This window comes from Triturus cristatus, chromosome 4_2 (assembly GCF_964204655.1).
Source record: "Triturus cristatus chromosome 4_2, aTriCri1.1, whole genome shotgun sequence".
Taxonomy (NCBI): Eukaryota; Metazoa; Chordata; class Amphibia; order Caudata; family Salamandridae; genus Triturus; species Triturus cristatus.
In genome coordinates this window covers 86,692,413-86,708,724 of record NC_140586.1, presented here as the reverse complement: position 1 = coordinate 86,708,724, position 16,312 = coordinate 86,692,413, and the positions used below count along the sequence as shown (strand labels likewise).

General features: G+C 45.7%; 1 protein-coding gene across 3 annotated transcripts in view; it reads left to right on the top strand.

Annotated features, from left to right (window-relative positions):
• Positions 1-16,312, top strand: part of LOC146833055 (beta-1,3-galactosyltransferase 1-like) — a 241,572-nt gene that overhangs the window by 29,759 nt on the left and 195,501 nt on the right. For 2 of the 3 annotated variants that reach the window (XM_085600676.1, XM_085600675.1), the window contains exon 2: positions 12,179-12,280. The exons of the other annotated variant lie outside the window; for it this stretch is intronic. The gene's annotated coding sequence lies outside the window, so the exon portion shown is untranslated. The remainder of the gene's footprint in view (positions 1-12,178; positions 12,281-16,312) is intronic. 3 annotated transcript variants of the gene reach the window in all.

Genomic DNA, 16,312 nt, shown 5'->3' with positions numbered 1-16,312 from the left:
ACAATGAGACAGATGTTCAAGAAATCACAACGAGATCATTATCCCCAAACAGTCCAGAAGTCAAACTGAATTACTTACTCAAATACGAGGCGGGTAATCTTCATATAAAACCCTAGGGCAGGATAATCCTAGCCTTTGAGTCCTTAATAGAATTGAAACTTTCCGTTACAATAGCTAGGACATTTTTCATTCTATGTCAGGACTGGAGGCGAGGATTATGCTAGTTTAAAGCTTGCTCACCCCAAGGTGAGCCATGTTCAGCACTGGCTTGAAGTCTTGAAGTAGAACCTTTTAAAGGTACTGTCCGACGACCAATTCGCTGCTTTGAGGATATTCACCCAAGCCAAATACTTTTGAGGCCATTGCCCATCGTGCCATGTGGGCTCCAAAATCCTTAAGACTGATACCTGCCTCTTATATAACCCACCTAATCCATCTGGCTATGGTGGGAAAAGAAATCGCCTTAAAAGGTTTGAGTAATGCGATAAGGAGTTGCCGCACTCCTGGGGGTCGGAACTCCTCCGTCATTTCCTCATATGCCTTCAAGCAGCTGACCACACACAGCTTAGGAGAGTCCGGGAGCTCCGGATATGTGATTATCCTTGTGTGACACTTTGTCCTTCTATGCAAAGTAAAAGTCACTCCAGTCAGAGTAAAAATCTTGGCTGTGATATCCAGAGCTCTCACGTCAGATACACAACGGCAGGAAATGAGGCAGAGAATCATTGTCAGCTTAGCTGACAGTTCCTTCCGTGACAGAAAACGGTTAGGTTGCCAAGATAAGAACAAGTTGAGGACTTGATTCACATCCCAGAGGGCCGAAGCTCCGGTGGCAGAGACAGTCTGATACCGCGGAGAAGCCTGCATACGAGGGGATGTTCCCCAACTGCTGCATCATTAAGCGGCACATAGCCCGCCGAAATTACTGACCGAAAGGTATTTATTGACCTGTAAGCCAGACCACTAGAGGCTACGTGAGCCAGAAAATTCAGGATGTGAACTACATCTGCACCCAAGGGATTGAGACTCCGTCGCACACACCAACGGGACCATTTGCCCCAAGCGGACCTGTATCACGTGAAACTACCAGCAACCCTTTGCTTTCTGACCTAAGACACCCGTTCGGGCGATACAACTTAAACTTATCAGTCATATAACTAGGATATTTGCCAAAAACCGCTCTATGAGCAAAGCAGCAGAGCTTAAACTTTATTCTCTGGCGAATAGGAAGCCAATGAAGCGACTTCAGAAGTGGCCCGGAGGTGGTGCGAGGTGGTTTATTAAGGACTAGGCGTGCGGCCACATTTTGAACAACCTGTAATCTGCTAAGAAGGGCCTCATTTGCAGATGCCAATAAGGCATTACAATAGTCAAGGCGACCAATTATCAGAGCCTGAACTAGGGTTCTATCAAATCCTCGTTCTCGGCCACTATGAGTTTCAACAGTTTGTCCATTTGTGCGACTGGTGTTGTGACCTGAGAGGTGGTGTCCTCAGTATCCGATATGCGGCGCTCCGCCTCCTTTATACGTTCCTCATGACCCTCAAGTTTATGAACAATGGCGTCCATGCGCATTGACATACTATCCACTTTATCGGCTATGGTGGCGAAGCCTTGCCTGACCTCTTGAAGAATAGTTTTCATGTCTTCAGTCTGTGTGGCGGAAACATCTTGGGCGACTTCCCGCCCAGTCTTATCTTGCTCATCTTGTGGCGTGCGAGTATTTTTCTTAGCCTCAAAATTGAGCTGTGGTTGCCTTGTGTCTGGTTTCCCCATTATGGGCCTCGACTATGATCGTTGGCACAGACCTCTGTAGCGTAGCGGCAGTATCGTCTGTTGCGCTCACTGAATTGGTTGGGGGGGATGGGTCAGTGTGATGCCATGGTTCTATTGTCCCTCTCCCTTGGAGGCCCACTTTGCCAATGCTGCGGCTAAAGGCGAAGCGCAGCGCACAGAAGCCGCCTGATGATCACACCCCTGTGCCCGCAAAGCACTGCACATGCATTGAGCGCACGCTCACTTCGATGCAGTTGAATGATACTGGCGATGTTGTCAGCGGGCCAGGAGATTCCAACGGCACGAGCGTGGCCCCCCTTAATATCACAGAGTCGAGGCATTGGCAGTATTGCGGGGGGAGCGCTCGAGGTCAAGTTCTCCCGCTGATGTGACCACAGTCTCATAAAGGTAGGCCCAGGAAGCATGCTGTATATCACCGCGATGGCAGCCGTTGCCTTTCTCCGCGCTCGTGGAGAGAGGGCAGAGAAAGTCCTGCGTGCTCCTCTAGCGCATCGTGCCACTCACCGCCTGCACGCCCTCCGGGGCTAGTGCGACTTGCTTCCCGGTAGTATCACCGTGGGGCGGTAAGAGCCGTGCCGGTCTTGCTGCGGTGCCTGGCCGCGATATGTGGCTGCACTTTCCCCGGCGTAGGGCGTCTCACTCCAACTCCGTACCAGGAGGCCTAGCCGCCACGTGGAAATCCACGGCCTCGTGCACCGCTGCCCGCCGATCTGCCGCACCGCCTCTCCCAGTCGGCAACTACGGTGTGGTAAGGATGACCTTGCAGCGGCGGCCAGGAGTATGCTAGAGAGTCGAAACTCGCACCGGAGGGTCAGTTGGCTGTAGACTCTGGATGGCTGTAGTTTTGGCCATTATAGATGCCTATGAGCCGGATAAATGATGAATCTTGGCGCCGGGCTGCAGGAGACTCACGATAGTGCGGCCATCTTGCATGTGCGCCACCTAGCACCCCCCCAATCCGTTTTCTCTACCAAGAAGATGTTGCTGATGAATCCCCAGGGGTGAGGGGTAGAGGGAGCAATAGCTCCTTTGGCTAGGAGGGATGCGACCTCCCTGTCTACTAAGAAGGCTTCCTGCTGGAAAAATGGATGGGCTGGGGTCTGCACCATTGAAAGGGTTCGCCCACGTAGTCTATGTGGAAACCCCGAACCATTTGCAACACCCATGAGTCCCCTGTAATGGAAGTCCAGGCCTGAAAAAAATTCCCCAGCCTTCCCCCTACCTTCAAACAAAAAGAAGGGAGAACACTCACTGGGGCTGGTGGAGGATGCAGCTCCTCGATATGCTCTGCCCTTGCCTCGCCGGCCTCTTGCAGGATAGAAGTTCCCCAAGCGGGACTGGTCTTGGTATGGACCCTGTCTGTGGCCCGACCCCTTGGGAGTTGGTTGGAAGGGCGGCCGGTCGAGCGGCCCCTACCTCGACCGGCCCCGTGGAAAACCCGGGGACATACCTTCTTAATAGACGACTGCGCCTTGTCAAGGGAGGTAAAGGTGTTTACAAATTTACCAAGCTCCTTGACAAATGGCTCACCAAAGAACCCTCCTTACGCCACTGACCCTGCCTCTGAATCAGCAAGGTCCCCAAGCTTGGGGTCTACTTTGATAAGGGAGCGACGATGCTCAGTGGAAAGGGCACGATTGGCGTTGGCCAAAAACACAATGGCCCTTTGAGTCCATCCCGCAAGAGACTCTGGGGAGATTAGGGAACCTGTTGTCTTGGCCTCCTCGGCCATGTCCAAGATATTTGTGAGGGGCCCTAAAATATCCAGGATATTGTCCTGGAACGCTTGCCAGGATCTGTTGATCCCTTTTTTAGGATCTTTCATACATTTCTGTAAGAAAGTGGCCATGCGGGTGTCAATTTCTGGTGTGAGGGCTACTTTACCCTCCAGGGAAGGTCGAGGGATTCTGTTCGGAGGCAGTTACGGGCCTCTTTTTCTAAAGGCTTCAGAATACGCATCGCCGCATAGCTGGCAACCTTATCAGCCGGGGCCCAATCTAAAGTGAGGATGGATGATCTCATCGGGATCAAACATGTCAGAGGTGTCTTGGGAGGATCGGGAAGGGAGCCAGGGTCTGGAAGGGCCGGGCTCAGCGTCAGTGCCCCTTGCGTCGTCCGTGGGAACCGTGTCTTGTTTGAGCCTATCAAAGGCGCTGAGATCCACCCCGTGTCACGGGCGCGCTTGTTGTGGGGGCGGAGTCCAATGACAGGGGAATCCCTGGGGGCCCAGACTACTGGGCGAGGGCCATGGGGAGGGCAGAGAGTCTTACTAAGGCTTGGTCAATTTTTCTTGTTAACCTCTCTTCTAGGGGCGACATCGCCCACCACTCTATAGACTGAAGCATCTGCTGCTTCATAGAACTCTTCGTCCTGAGGAAGGTCTGCCAGGGTATTTTCCCCTCCCTGGGAGTCTTCCTCATAGTCCATCTCCATTACTCTTGGACAAGGTGAGGATAGATGGGGTCTGGGTGGCAGACCAGGATGCCTTATATTGGAGGCTTTACCTTATGGGCTGGGTGTCAGCCCATAGGTGTCAGCTTTACCTGAGGTGCGAGGTTCTCGCTGATTCAAAGGGGCTAAGCCCTGTGGCACAGAAACACCTGGTGCAAGTAGCGCTTTTCTGTATAATAATCCGGCCTGGGTATGTGCCCAAAAGGCGTCAGGTACCTGAACAATACAGACCCACAATGGGCGTTTTACTTTAAATATCACAGACTCTGCTGCCAGAAATTATACGATGCCTGAGGCAGCAGAGCGTAAGGAAAGCGATCGTCCGATGACAGTTGAAGCGGCACACCGCCACAGAGGCTTCTCCCTCAGGCCGGAATGCTCTCAGGGACAACGGCGTGCCGTTCGATCCGCTCAGGAATTCGAACACGCGTTTCGTGTCCCGCTGCCTCCGACCCCCCCGCCCCCTCCCGGCAGAGGGAGGTCAGCGTCGAGCTCGCCAGGATAAAGCCGCGTTCAGAAACCATAACCATCAAAATCGGCAGTAAACTCGACCACATATACAATCCCAAATAGCAAAATCACGAATATGCAACATAACCACAATATCGTAAATGAACGTGGCAGAGCCGCGTTAGCACACACACATGATCACACGCACAATAACAAAACAACCACAAATAACAAGATTAAAACCACAGTTTAAGAGATATAATTCACACAGAGTAGGAAAGGCACTGATAGCGGCTGCGCAGCGGCGAAGAAAGAGGATGAAGGGCCAGTGAGGATAGACTATGTTGGGGCTGGAGCATCCCTGATTGGAGGCCTCAGGACTGTTCCTGATTGGACACTTTCTTTTTATTACAATTTTCCCAAGGTTTCATGGGAAATGTAGTCATGTTTGTTAAAATTGGCTGCTGTTAATAAAAGTGAGAAGGCATAATCCCTGCCTCCAGTTCTGACATAGAATTAAAATGGAACATTGGCATTTAAAAAGCCACATTTTAAATATTTTTCTAAAAACGTGAAAATTACATTTCTAACCAAAAATACAAGGGTATTGTGTTTGATAGCTTTGCTGCTGCTATGGTAAAGGATCTGTCAATATACGCTACCAAATTTGATTTAGGAACTTTGAATCTTGGCTTGATAAGAAAGCAAGAGATGCAAAAAAAATAGCATATTCAGTGTGGCTGATGCATTTGTTGGTGAAGTGATTACTGGCACTTGATCACTTGTCCCACTTGAACTTTATGTTAGACCATCTTGAATGGTAGCCATTGCTTCTGTTTTCAGTTATGGTTCTTGGGTTGCATTTGTTATCAGTCTTTTAGTTATTAACCATTCGACTTCGTTTTGCTAAGTGTGTGTTCTACAAATGGTATTACATACATATATACCTACAGCACCAAGAAGCAGAAGAGACAAGTGTCTGTCTGCACTGTTGTACTATGACCATCAGCTTCCACTATCCCACCCAACCTGATGGTCCACTGAAGGACTGGCCAAATTGATAATAAGTTACCTGGAGTTCCAGTGACACTACGCCTGGCCTTATCTATAGTGCAGACTTGCTGAGAAAAATTATGCTTACAACCACCATGGTGTAGGGCTGCACACAATAAATGATCCATCTTGGCTGGGTTTGATTTGTCAAAAATTATACCACAATATACAAAAAACTTTGCACTGGTGATGGTGAACGTTATACACTAAGGGCCTCATCACAATGATGGTATGAAAGGCTCCGAACTGCATGCAGATTTTCCTAACCCATGTTGCAACCCATGTTTCCGACCGATTACGATAGAAGTTAACCATTCGGTCTTTCCGACTTGGCTCGGACTAGCATTTGGAGATTCCGAGTCGGTCGGAGCCGAATCGCACAGCTCTACGCACCGCATTTCAGACTGATGTGTTATGATGTCAGATTCGGACAGCCTTTCCGAATTGGTCTGTCCGACACAGACTGGCTGTCAGAAACTGACTTTGGGGGCCCGTAGCAGGCCCCCCTTTACCCAGAGGCCTCCGGTTGGGGACCTTGGGGGTACCCATGGGACCCCACTTTACAACCATGCACAGTGTGGCAGGCACCATGGGTGAAAGGTTTTCTGCAACCACCCCTTTTTAGGTTGAGCATCTGCAAGACCTGGTGTCATCACTAATACCACTCTATTCCCTCCTGCCACTCACCATTGGTCAGACTCTTGTGGCACTCTTCTTTACTGCCTCATAATTGGTACAGCCCACGATAGCAACACTGTTTAGATGGACTCGTTAATTTAGAATTATTTTTAGGAATGGGGAGATTAAGTAATTTGTGGGCAATCACAAGTTGCTTGAGCCTCCCGCCTTACTCGAACCTAGTTCTCCAGCTTCAAAGTCATCCGCTGTGGCCATTAAGCCACATGCTCACTAACTCTCTAAACAAGCATTTGCGTTGCAATAGCTCTCGCATTTGCGAGAGTTGGAGCTATTAGCATTGTAATTGACAATGCCTTTAATTTATGTTTTAAAAACCAAAACGTAAATAAAAGGCATTGTCATTTACAATGACAATAGCTCAAACTCGTGTAAATACGAGATCTATTGCATTGCAATTGCTTGTTGTTGGACTTGGCCCTTCTGGCCAGTTCACCCCTCGAACTTTTTGCATTATCCTAGCCTTTTTCCTGTGTTGTACTAGTGGTTTTAGGCCTCTAGGCGCTTTTACACTGTGTCCCAGTGGAAAGCGCGTGCGCTCTGTGTATGTTTTAGTGAGACTGACCTGCCCTCCCATAGGAATGCATGGGGGATCTGAGTGACCATGTTAAGTCCTGATGTGAGAGGAGTGCAGGGTCGAGTTTGGTATGTGCGAACTCGTGAGAGTGAATGCTGCGCAATGATGTGTGCGGCGTTACGGTGTCTCGTGTAGAAGTGCCACTTCTAGAAGCTGGCCTGTCTGTATAATAAATGTGCAGAGACTGTCTGGCTTGCGATTGGCTGGTGTGTCTGTCTCCAGGAGTCAGGATGGGTCTGCCCCGGTGGTGAGTGGAGAGAGCTGCATGTTGATGGCAGGGAGGAGTACACCTGGGACCTGAATAGGGCTGGGCTTTCCCCACACAATGCTGGCTCCACCCCCTGTGGTGCGTCCAATGTCCCTGGCCTGTCCTGTGAATAGGGAGAGGGGCTGAGCAAACCAAAGTACTCAGGAACCAGTTGCATCTGGTTCGCCCCTTCCCTGCACCTTTGGAGGCAAAGGATTCTGTGTATAAAAGAGGGGCTGTGACCCCATGAAAATGTTCTTGTTCTTGGACTCGAATCTGCCAGGGGTGTGCTGCTGTGCATGTGGGACTTAGCAGCGCTGCGCTGCATAAAAAGGAATAGAGAATCCCCAACGTAGGGATTCCCCCCTTGATGCCGATTTAGCGGGTGCTCACCCCGCTGTACGTTTTTAAATTGCGAGGGATTCGCCCGTGATGTCTTTATGGTAATTACGAGGGCCGCCCGCTCGCTTTCTGTACCTAAATGCGGGTGCCCGCCCCACTTTCATGCCGCTTGTTTTTTTTGTAATGACAGCGGCGGGTCCCCACCCCGCCTTATGGAAGTAGTTTTAACTCTCGAGGGAGCCTACCCTTCTTGCGAAGATAGTTCACCGCCGGGCCCCGTTCGGCCGAATCCGGAAGTCAGGCAGCAGGGCGGCGGGCGGGACTTCCGGTTTCCCAGAGGAAGTCCCGCGCACGCCGCCGCCGCCTGGAAAAGCCGCCCGGGTGGAGAAGCTGGCATCTGCCTGTGCAGGGCTCCCATGACTGAGGGAGAGCCCCGCGGGCGCCAGCCAGTCCAGAGAGTGGCAGCCGGAGTCCAGGAAAGCCCCGGGTCCCAGGAGGGGGCCCGGGTGAAGAATGCAGGCAGTACGGAGCTCCCAGGGAAGCCCCGCGAGAGAGGTGCGGCCAGCGCCTAGGACGAGGAGTCCCCCGAGAGCAGCCCGGTGAGTAAGAAAGGGCTAGGGGGCTCCGTATGGCCACTGGTTGGTGCCTGATCGAGGCACAGTGCGGTAATTCCATTTCGAGCGGCCCCGCCTTGCAGCGGGCCGCTCCAACGAGGCCGGCATGCTTTAATCTACACGCCAGTCCGCCCCTCCTATTATTGGTATTATTGGGATATTTGGGTTGAAGCGACTTGGGGGCATAGTTGATCGTCGGAGCCCCGGGGGGCTTCACAGTACTGGGGGACATGTTTGGTTTTAGAGACTAGGTGGCTCCAACGTTTTGCCCCCCCCCCCATCTCATTTCTAGAGCCGCCCATGCGTGGCTCCAACGTTTTGCACACTGTTTCGAGGGCCATCGAGAGCCCAAGCCTCATTTGACTATTCCCAGCTGCCCAACAAGTAGTGGGCAGCTGCACCGTTTAGGTCTTCCTTCCTAGGGACTTGCTTTTTGTGGGACGCACTCCTTTGCCCCTACTTTGGCCTTCCCCAGCTGCGCAGCACTTAGTGCCAGCTGCAGCGTTTAGGCCTGTTCTTGTCCCCAGCTGCCCAGCAAGTAGTGGGCAGCTGCTACGTTTAGGTTCTGGCGCAACCTGGACCCTAATGTGATTGAAGTACTATTGGGATTTAATGCTTATGGTGTTAGGAAATGTACTGTGTGTAGTATGGTTTGCGCACCCTGTGTTGATGCTTATGGTGTTAGGGAATGTACCACGTGTAGTATGTTTTGCGCACCCTGTGTTTTATACCTCTAGATATGATTTCTGCATAGGAGGTTGTTTTACCTGTTTAGGTTTATGTTAGGGAGATTATACTTCCCTGTGTGATATACGCCCCTAGTGTAATTATACTTAGGAGGTAAGGTCTAATGCGTTAGACTTATGAGAAATTGCATAATGTGTTTATGCCCCTGTGATGTGTGCAGGATAGGTTTTATACCTGATTCTATTATGATAATGCTGAGGTCATTATTGCGCCAGTAGTTACTGGCTGTGCTCTACAGTTATAATTTGTGTTACAGTTGGTATTTGTTCTACATTTACAATTGGTGATTTGTGCTAATTCTGACAGTGGTTCATGTGGCCCTGTCTTGTGTAAATAGTCCCCTGTAAAATTCTGCCCAGTGCCTGTTGGCACAGTGTAAATTATGTGATTATCATCTAATGTGTTTATTATAATACAAAGGCTATTTTATATATATAACCTTGTGTGGAGTTTCTTTTGTGGTGGGCCTAGGGTGTTGTTGCTGTGTGCGCGTGCAAACGCTTTACACATTGCCTCCGGGATAAGCCTGACTGCTCGTGCCAAGCTACCAAGGGGGTGAGCAGGGGTTATCTTTGGCGTGTAACTCCCCAGCCCTGACTTAGAGTGGTGGTTTCTGCCTGGCTTTGGCGCACGCCTTAGCCAACCAGAAATCCAATTTCTAACACTTGTCTTTTAAAGACGTCCTTGATAAGGCGAGCTGTAGACCGTCTCCAGTGGACGAAACTTACACGCTGGTTTTAAGTGCTGGGACGGGTTTTGTTCCAGACCGGACTGTCATCATCGGAAACGTGCATTTAATCTGTTGACTGGATTATTAAATGCAGAACCAGACCCGCTGAAGACAGGCTCCACACCGTTGCCTAATTTGTTACCCATTTGCTTTAATCACAGTTGAAGTCGAGATTCCTGGTCCTCTGTGATTTGCTCTTGTGATAATTCTTTTTAGCAGAGCGTTTAAGAGGGCCAGGACCGCATTGAAAGACTATTTGAAACTGGTCCCCATTGTGTCATGTATTTAACGTTACAGGCAGGGGTGGTTTAAGCATGGTCGGATTGATAAAGCAGCCACCCAGATTCTGACAATGAGCTGGTATCTGAGAAGCAGCTGTGGGATGCTTTTTTTTTAACAGGGTAGTGGCCAATTTGGGATCTGTCTGTGCTGTTCTGTTCAGATGCTGCCAGGTCCTGCCGGGCCTTTTGTCTGACCCTCCCCTCCACCCTTCCTACAATAAGAGTCTGAGATCCTGGGTGGAGGTAAGATTTATTAATGGTAAGCAATGACGACGTGCATTAAAAACAAGCATTTGCAATGCAATAGGTCTCACATTTGCGAGAGTTTAAGCTATTGGCATTGTAAATGACAATGCCTTTTATTTATGTTTTCAAAACCAATAAGTAAATAAAAGGCATTGTCATTTACAATGCCAATAGTACATATTCTCGCAAATGCGAGACCTATTGCATAGTAAATGCTTGTTTTTTAATGGGTGGGAGCCTGTGTTGTCGGTGGGAACACAGGCTTCCATTGAAGTCAATAAGAGTCCGACCGAACGGTGTTTGGAAACATCGCAATCTGTTGGTCGGACTCGCCGAATCCGAGTCGGTCGGAACAGAGTCCGACAAGGAGTCAGTCGGATTGCTTTTCGACCAACATCATAATGATGCCCTAAATGTTGCAGACTTCATGAAGAGCAAACACTGGAAAGTTTGCTGGCTTAAAAAATACATCCAACACCTCAAGAGACTGTCCCAACTCATGGTGGAAGGTCTGATTTATCAATTCGGTAAGATATCCAATGAGAGCGAAGTGGTAGATACATTGCCCCCCTCTGTTACCGCAGAACCCCTGGCTGCCTCCACTGTACCTTGTCTCTCCTGTGTCTCTCCCCGGACATTATGCCACAGGCTACAGTAAAATTAAGGTCCATGTGGAGCAATAAACACGATGCGCCGCACATCACCTGCTGCCGGCAGTACTTGCTGGTGAGCAACGGACGGCATGTCACGTGACTGGCTTCTTGGCCAGCCTCCTTGAGCAGGTGAATCAAACTGTTTTCTGCCTTAAACATTTTGAGGCAAAGGAAAAGCTTCCCAGGGGACGTCAGCAGTCTTGTAGTAGAGGCAAGTAAAACTTACACCTGTGACCTCACAAATTAAGAGCAGACATCCCTAAAATCTAGAAGTAAGGAGATCAGGATGCAGTAGAACTGATATTAAAATTGTTACCAAAGGCACATGTATGCTTTTTGAAGACTACTAGACTGAGCTAGATCTGCATGAAAATGAAAAATCCTGTCATGAAACAAAAAATCCGAGAACAAAACGAAAAATTGCGAGTCGATTTTCTTCATTTTATATTGGGTTGATAATAACAACAAACTCTTAATGAAAAAAAACAGAATACTATCAGCCCTAACCCTTTCAGTAGCCCTAATTTTTATTCAAAGCCTTAATCCATAGCTTACCCTTTACTCAATCTCTGACACTAATCTTTTGTCACTAAAAACCTTAGCCCTAACTTTAACACTTTACCTTTCGCATCCACTAATCTGTACTCTAACCGTAACCTATATCCCACTACTAACTATTGCTCTGAGCCTAATGCTAGCCCTTTCCCCTTTCTTATTACTGGCACATTAACAAATACAAGCATGCATGGTTTATTTTTTCAGGTCTCGTGTTAGCCAAGACCTTTTGATTTTACTAAAAATATATATACAATATACTTAGTTATTGGGGCTTTCAACCAGCCCTCTCCTTCCATTGCTCGCACTGTTATTGTGTCATTCACATTTTTCCCTCATTCTGTCCAGCATACTGCATGGGTCAGTGAGTCAGCCCAGTTTAGCTGTTGGTTATCTTCAATGTAAATGATGGCATTCTGCTCTTACACAATGTGAACTTAAATGGAAAAAACTAGTCCCTTTAGTGCCAGGGACTACTGACTCATTGTGTACTTTTTGATGACACAAAAATTGACAATATTGTTTGATCAAACAATATGTTTTGCAATAAAGATTTACAAAAAACATTACATCCTAAACAGAGCATTGGCAAACCAAAAGGTTGGCAGACCAATTGGCTTTGCCAATGGTTGTTTCTTCATTGTGTCCCAAATTAAGTGCTCATTTTCACATTTTTTCATTATAATATCATGTCATTTCTTTATTATAAATACTTTTGCTTTCTCTCTCTCCTGCACAGTGCTTAAGTTAACTTACCAACAAAGATACTTTGAAATTGGGAAAGCTGGAGCCAGCCCTCCTCAACAACCTGGCCAATGGTTCTTATTGAGCAGCATGAGAGGTAAAGAGATAACTTCTTTCCCAATATCTAAACTCTAAATTATTCAAACTACTATGTTAGAGCTCAGGTCGACAACTAAACTCAGGCTAGTTTGTTTATTTCAAACTCTGAAACAGCTTAATGTACACCAATCTAAGCATTATGGTATAGATATACAAAGAAAATAGAATGAAGCCAAATCTCCGGAATGGATTATCCCTATATAACAAAAAGTAAATGGCTAGTTTTATGACAGCCACATAAGTTATCAGGAGACAAAAATGCATGCTGGATTGCATCCAAAATCCATTTAGAAACCCCTACAAGTCCCTAACTGTCCCTACACTATCTTAAAGTGGAAACTCTAACCTAAGGCAAGCTTCAGTAAAGATGGGGAGAGAAAAAAAGATAAAGGTGTCCACCTTCAGAGCCTTCCAAAGAAGTAACTCCAACTGTATCATGTAGCGTAAAGCCACAGAAAGCAAAGATGAGGTCTGGACCTCAAGGCATCCTAAAGCAGTGTCAGCTGTCCCTAACTACGTTACAACATAAGCGATCACTGAATTAAGATGCCTCCCACAGTTGTACTGGTTTTGTTCCATTATTGCAGCATCCTCCAGCTTCTTCTCTTCGCCTCCATGTTCACACGTTGAGATATTTCGTACGTCCTTGATGCTATCTCCTCCCACGAAAACTCGTCCCCCATCCATTAACACATTTCTTCTTATCAGGCCTCTCTATCTACTAAGAACAATAACTCTTTCTGTCAAGTAATGATGCCATGTCCACCTGCAATGGGAACACAAGATACATGCAACATTCCATAATGCAAGCAGAATGCAATTTCAAACGTTTAGCTGGAAAATACATTAGAAATGCATTTCAGGCCTACTGTTAGGCTCCATTAACAACGCACGGGTTACGTTATGTGCATCCTTCCACAATCAAATAAGCTGTCCTTTCGATATATACCTCAACAGTTACAAATGGCAAATCTTAAAATATTAGTGTCATGAGTGTAATATTAAACAAATTAGGAAACATATTTAGTTTGTTATCCCCAACTAAGTATTAATGCACACTTTTGTCAGTTACATTTCTAAAGAGCACATGTGATTTTTGTTACTCATGAGGATACTTTAACATCTCATAATCCTCTTTCTTCTTTTCATACATTAGTCATGCAGAATATATGTGAGTGCAGACTACCTGTAATCATAATTCACTCCTTCTGTCAATTCAACAAGGGGACCCCAACTACTGTTTTCCAAAACCACTTATGTCACTATGTCCATCGTTGTTCCATGAGGGATAGAACAAGCAAGATTTTCAGATACTCCACAGATAATTTGTACATATTGGACATGATTCTCAAATACAGTCATAAATCTGCACCAGCAAGTCTACGCTTTTGCAGGGGTGCATATTCAGTGAGTTACACAAATTCCCAGAATTGCACTTGGAAATCTGCAAAAGGAATTCCTATTTCCAACAATGTGGAGGCATTTTTGCATGTGTAAATGCGCGTGTTGTGCTACTGAGCCTTTGTACGTTGGCACTTTTTTTTCATTCTCTACAGAGAAACTCCTTCCTCCGAACTTCCACAATTTTAAGAGATTTCAATTCCCTTCCAAAGGTGGAGAGGAATTTAATACAGCCTTTGTCATGAGTATATGTCGAACCTCTCCCAGAATGCAAAGCAGTTGGGCAGGAGTTTGTTAATGCCTATAATTGTTTAAAATTATGGGTGTGAACAAATTCACAGGGCATTTCAGCCCCAGCATAATCCGCGCCATCCTAAGAGTAGATATACTCACACTAAAATAGTTTTTACATGGGCAAAACCACTTTTGAAATTAAGAGTTGGGATTTTCATTCCCCAAAATAAGTTGCTTGCACATGGTATTCTGAAGTAATGCATGCAAATAACTTTGTGCATCATCCCCACTGAATCTACATAAAATCATTTACATAGTCAGTAGTCATTCTCAAAATCTGGAATGGATCCAACTGTGCAGGACCAATCACGCTAACATCTTTCTAAGGTATGCCTCAAAACAAAAATGGCAGCGTGCCCCCACTCCAAGCCTGTCTATGGCATGCAGTGGAACATGTGGTGGTAGAAATGAATGTCTGACAGAATATCGACGGACAGAAAATCGACCTACAAAAATATCGACACAAAAATATGGATGACAAGAATATCGAGATCCTATCTACAACATGGTAAGTACAAAAATATCGAAAATAAAATATAGAATGTCAAAAATATCGTTATTAAAAATATAAAGTATTTTTTAGTTAAAACAAAATATGTAAAATAAACCAAATAATACTTATAAATAAAATAAACATAATTAAATATATGTTATAATGTTTAAAATTAATAATTAATATATATAATGTAATAAAACATTAATTAAAAATATACATATAATATATAATATATATACTTACTTAATAATACATTTTAATAATTGTTTTAATAACTAATAACTTGTTAAAAATGATTATAAATTACAAATACATCATACACATAAAACAATAACATGAATAAAAATTAAATAATTATATATAACACATTTAAAAAATTACATTTCATTTGAATATTGTTAAAATTAATTATATATTACATTAGCTAAAATAATACAAAAAATATTAAATATCAGAGAGAATAAAACTACTACTCCAGCTCCAAAAAAAAAACAGTAAAGAAAATGTTGGATAGCGTAGAGCTAAAAATTACTATTTCCACTCCAGGGAGTGTAACAATAGGGAAAGTGTTGGATAGCGTAGAGCTAAAAATTACTATTCCCACTCCAGAGAGTGCAACAGTAGGGAAAGTGTTGAATAGCAGAGGGGTTAAAATTACTATTCCAACTCCAGAGAGTGCAACAGTAGGGAAAGTGTTGGATAGCGTAGGGGTAAAAATTACTATTCCCACTCCAGAGAGTGCAACAGTAGGGAAAGTGTTGGATAGCGTAGGGGTAAAAATTACTATTCCCACTCCAGAGAGTGCAACAGTAGGGAAAGTGTTGGATAGCGTAGGGGTAAAAATTACTATTCCAACTCCACAGAGTGCAACAGTAGGGAAAGTGTTGGCTAGCATAGGGGTAAAAATTACTATTCCCACTCCAGAGAGTGCAAAAGTAGGGAAAGTGTTGGATAGCGTAGGGGTAAAAATTACTATTCCAACTCCACAGAGTGCAACAGTAGGGAAAGTGTTGGATAGCGTAGGGGTAAAAATTACTATTCCCACTCCAGAGAGTGCAACAGTAGGGAAAGTGTTGGATAGCGTAAGGGTAAAAATTACTATTTCAACTCCAGAGAGTGCAACAGTAGGGAAAGTGTTGGATAGCGTAGGGGTAAAAATTACTATTCCCACTCCAGAGAGTGCAACAGTAGGGAAAGTGTTGGATAGCGTAGGGGTACAAATTACTATTCCAACTCCAGAGAGTGCAACAGTAGGGAAAGTGTTGGATAGCGTAGGGGTACAAATTACTATTCCAACTCCAGAGAGTGCAACAGTAGGGAAAGTGTTGGATAGCGTAGGGGTACAAATTACTATTCCAACTCCAGAGAGTGCAACAGTAGGGAAAGTGTTGGATAGCGTAAGGGTAAAAATTACTATTCCAACTCCAGAGAGTGCAACAGTAGGGAAAGTGTTGGATAGTGTAGGGGTAAAAATTACTATTCCAACTCCACAGAGTGCAACAGTAGGGAAAGTGTTGGATAGCGAAGGGGTAAAAATTACTATTCCAACTCCAAAGAGTGCAACAGAAGGGAAAGTGTTGGATAGCGTAGGGGTAAAAATTACTATTCCCACTCCAGAGAGTGCAACAGTAGGGAAAGTGTTGGATAGCGTAGGGGTAAAAATTACTATTCCAACTCCAGAGAATGCAACAGTACGGAAAGTGTTGGATAGCGTAGGGATAACATTTACTATTCCAACTCCAGAGGGTGCAACAGTAGGGAAAGTGTTGGATAGCGTAGAAGTTAAAAATAACATAGTTATAAATAAAATAATTATTTAAAATAATTAGTGATTTAATT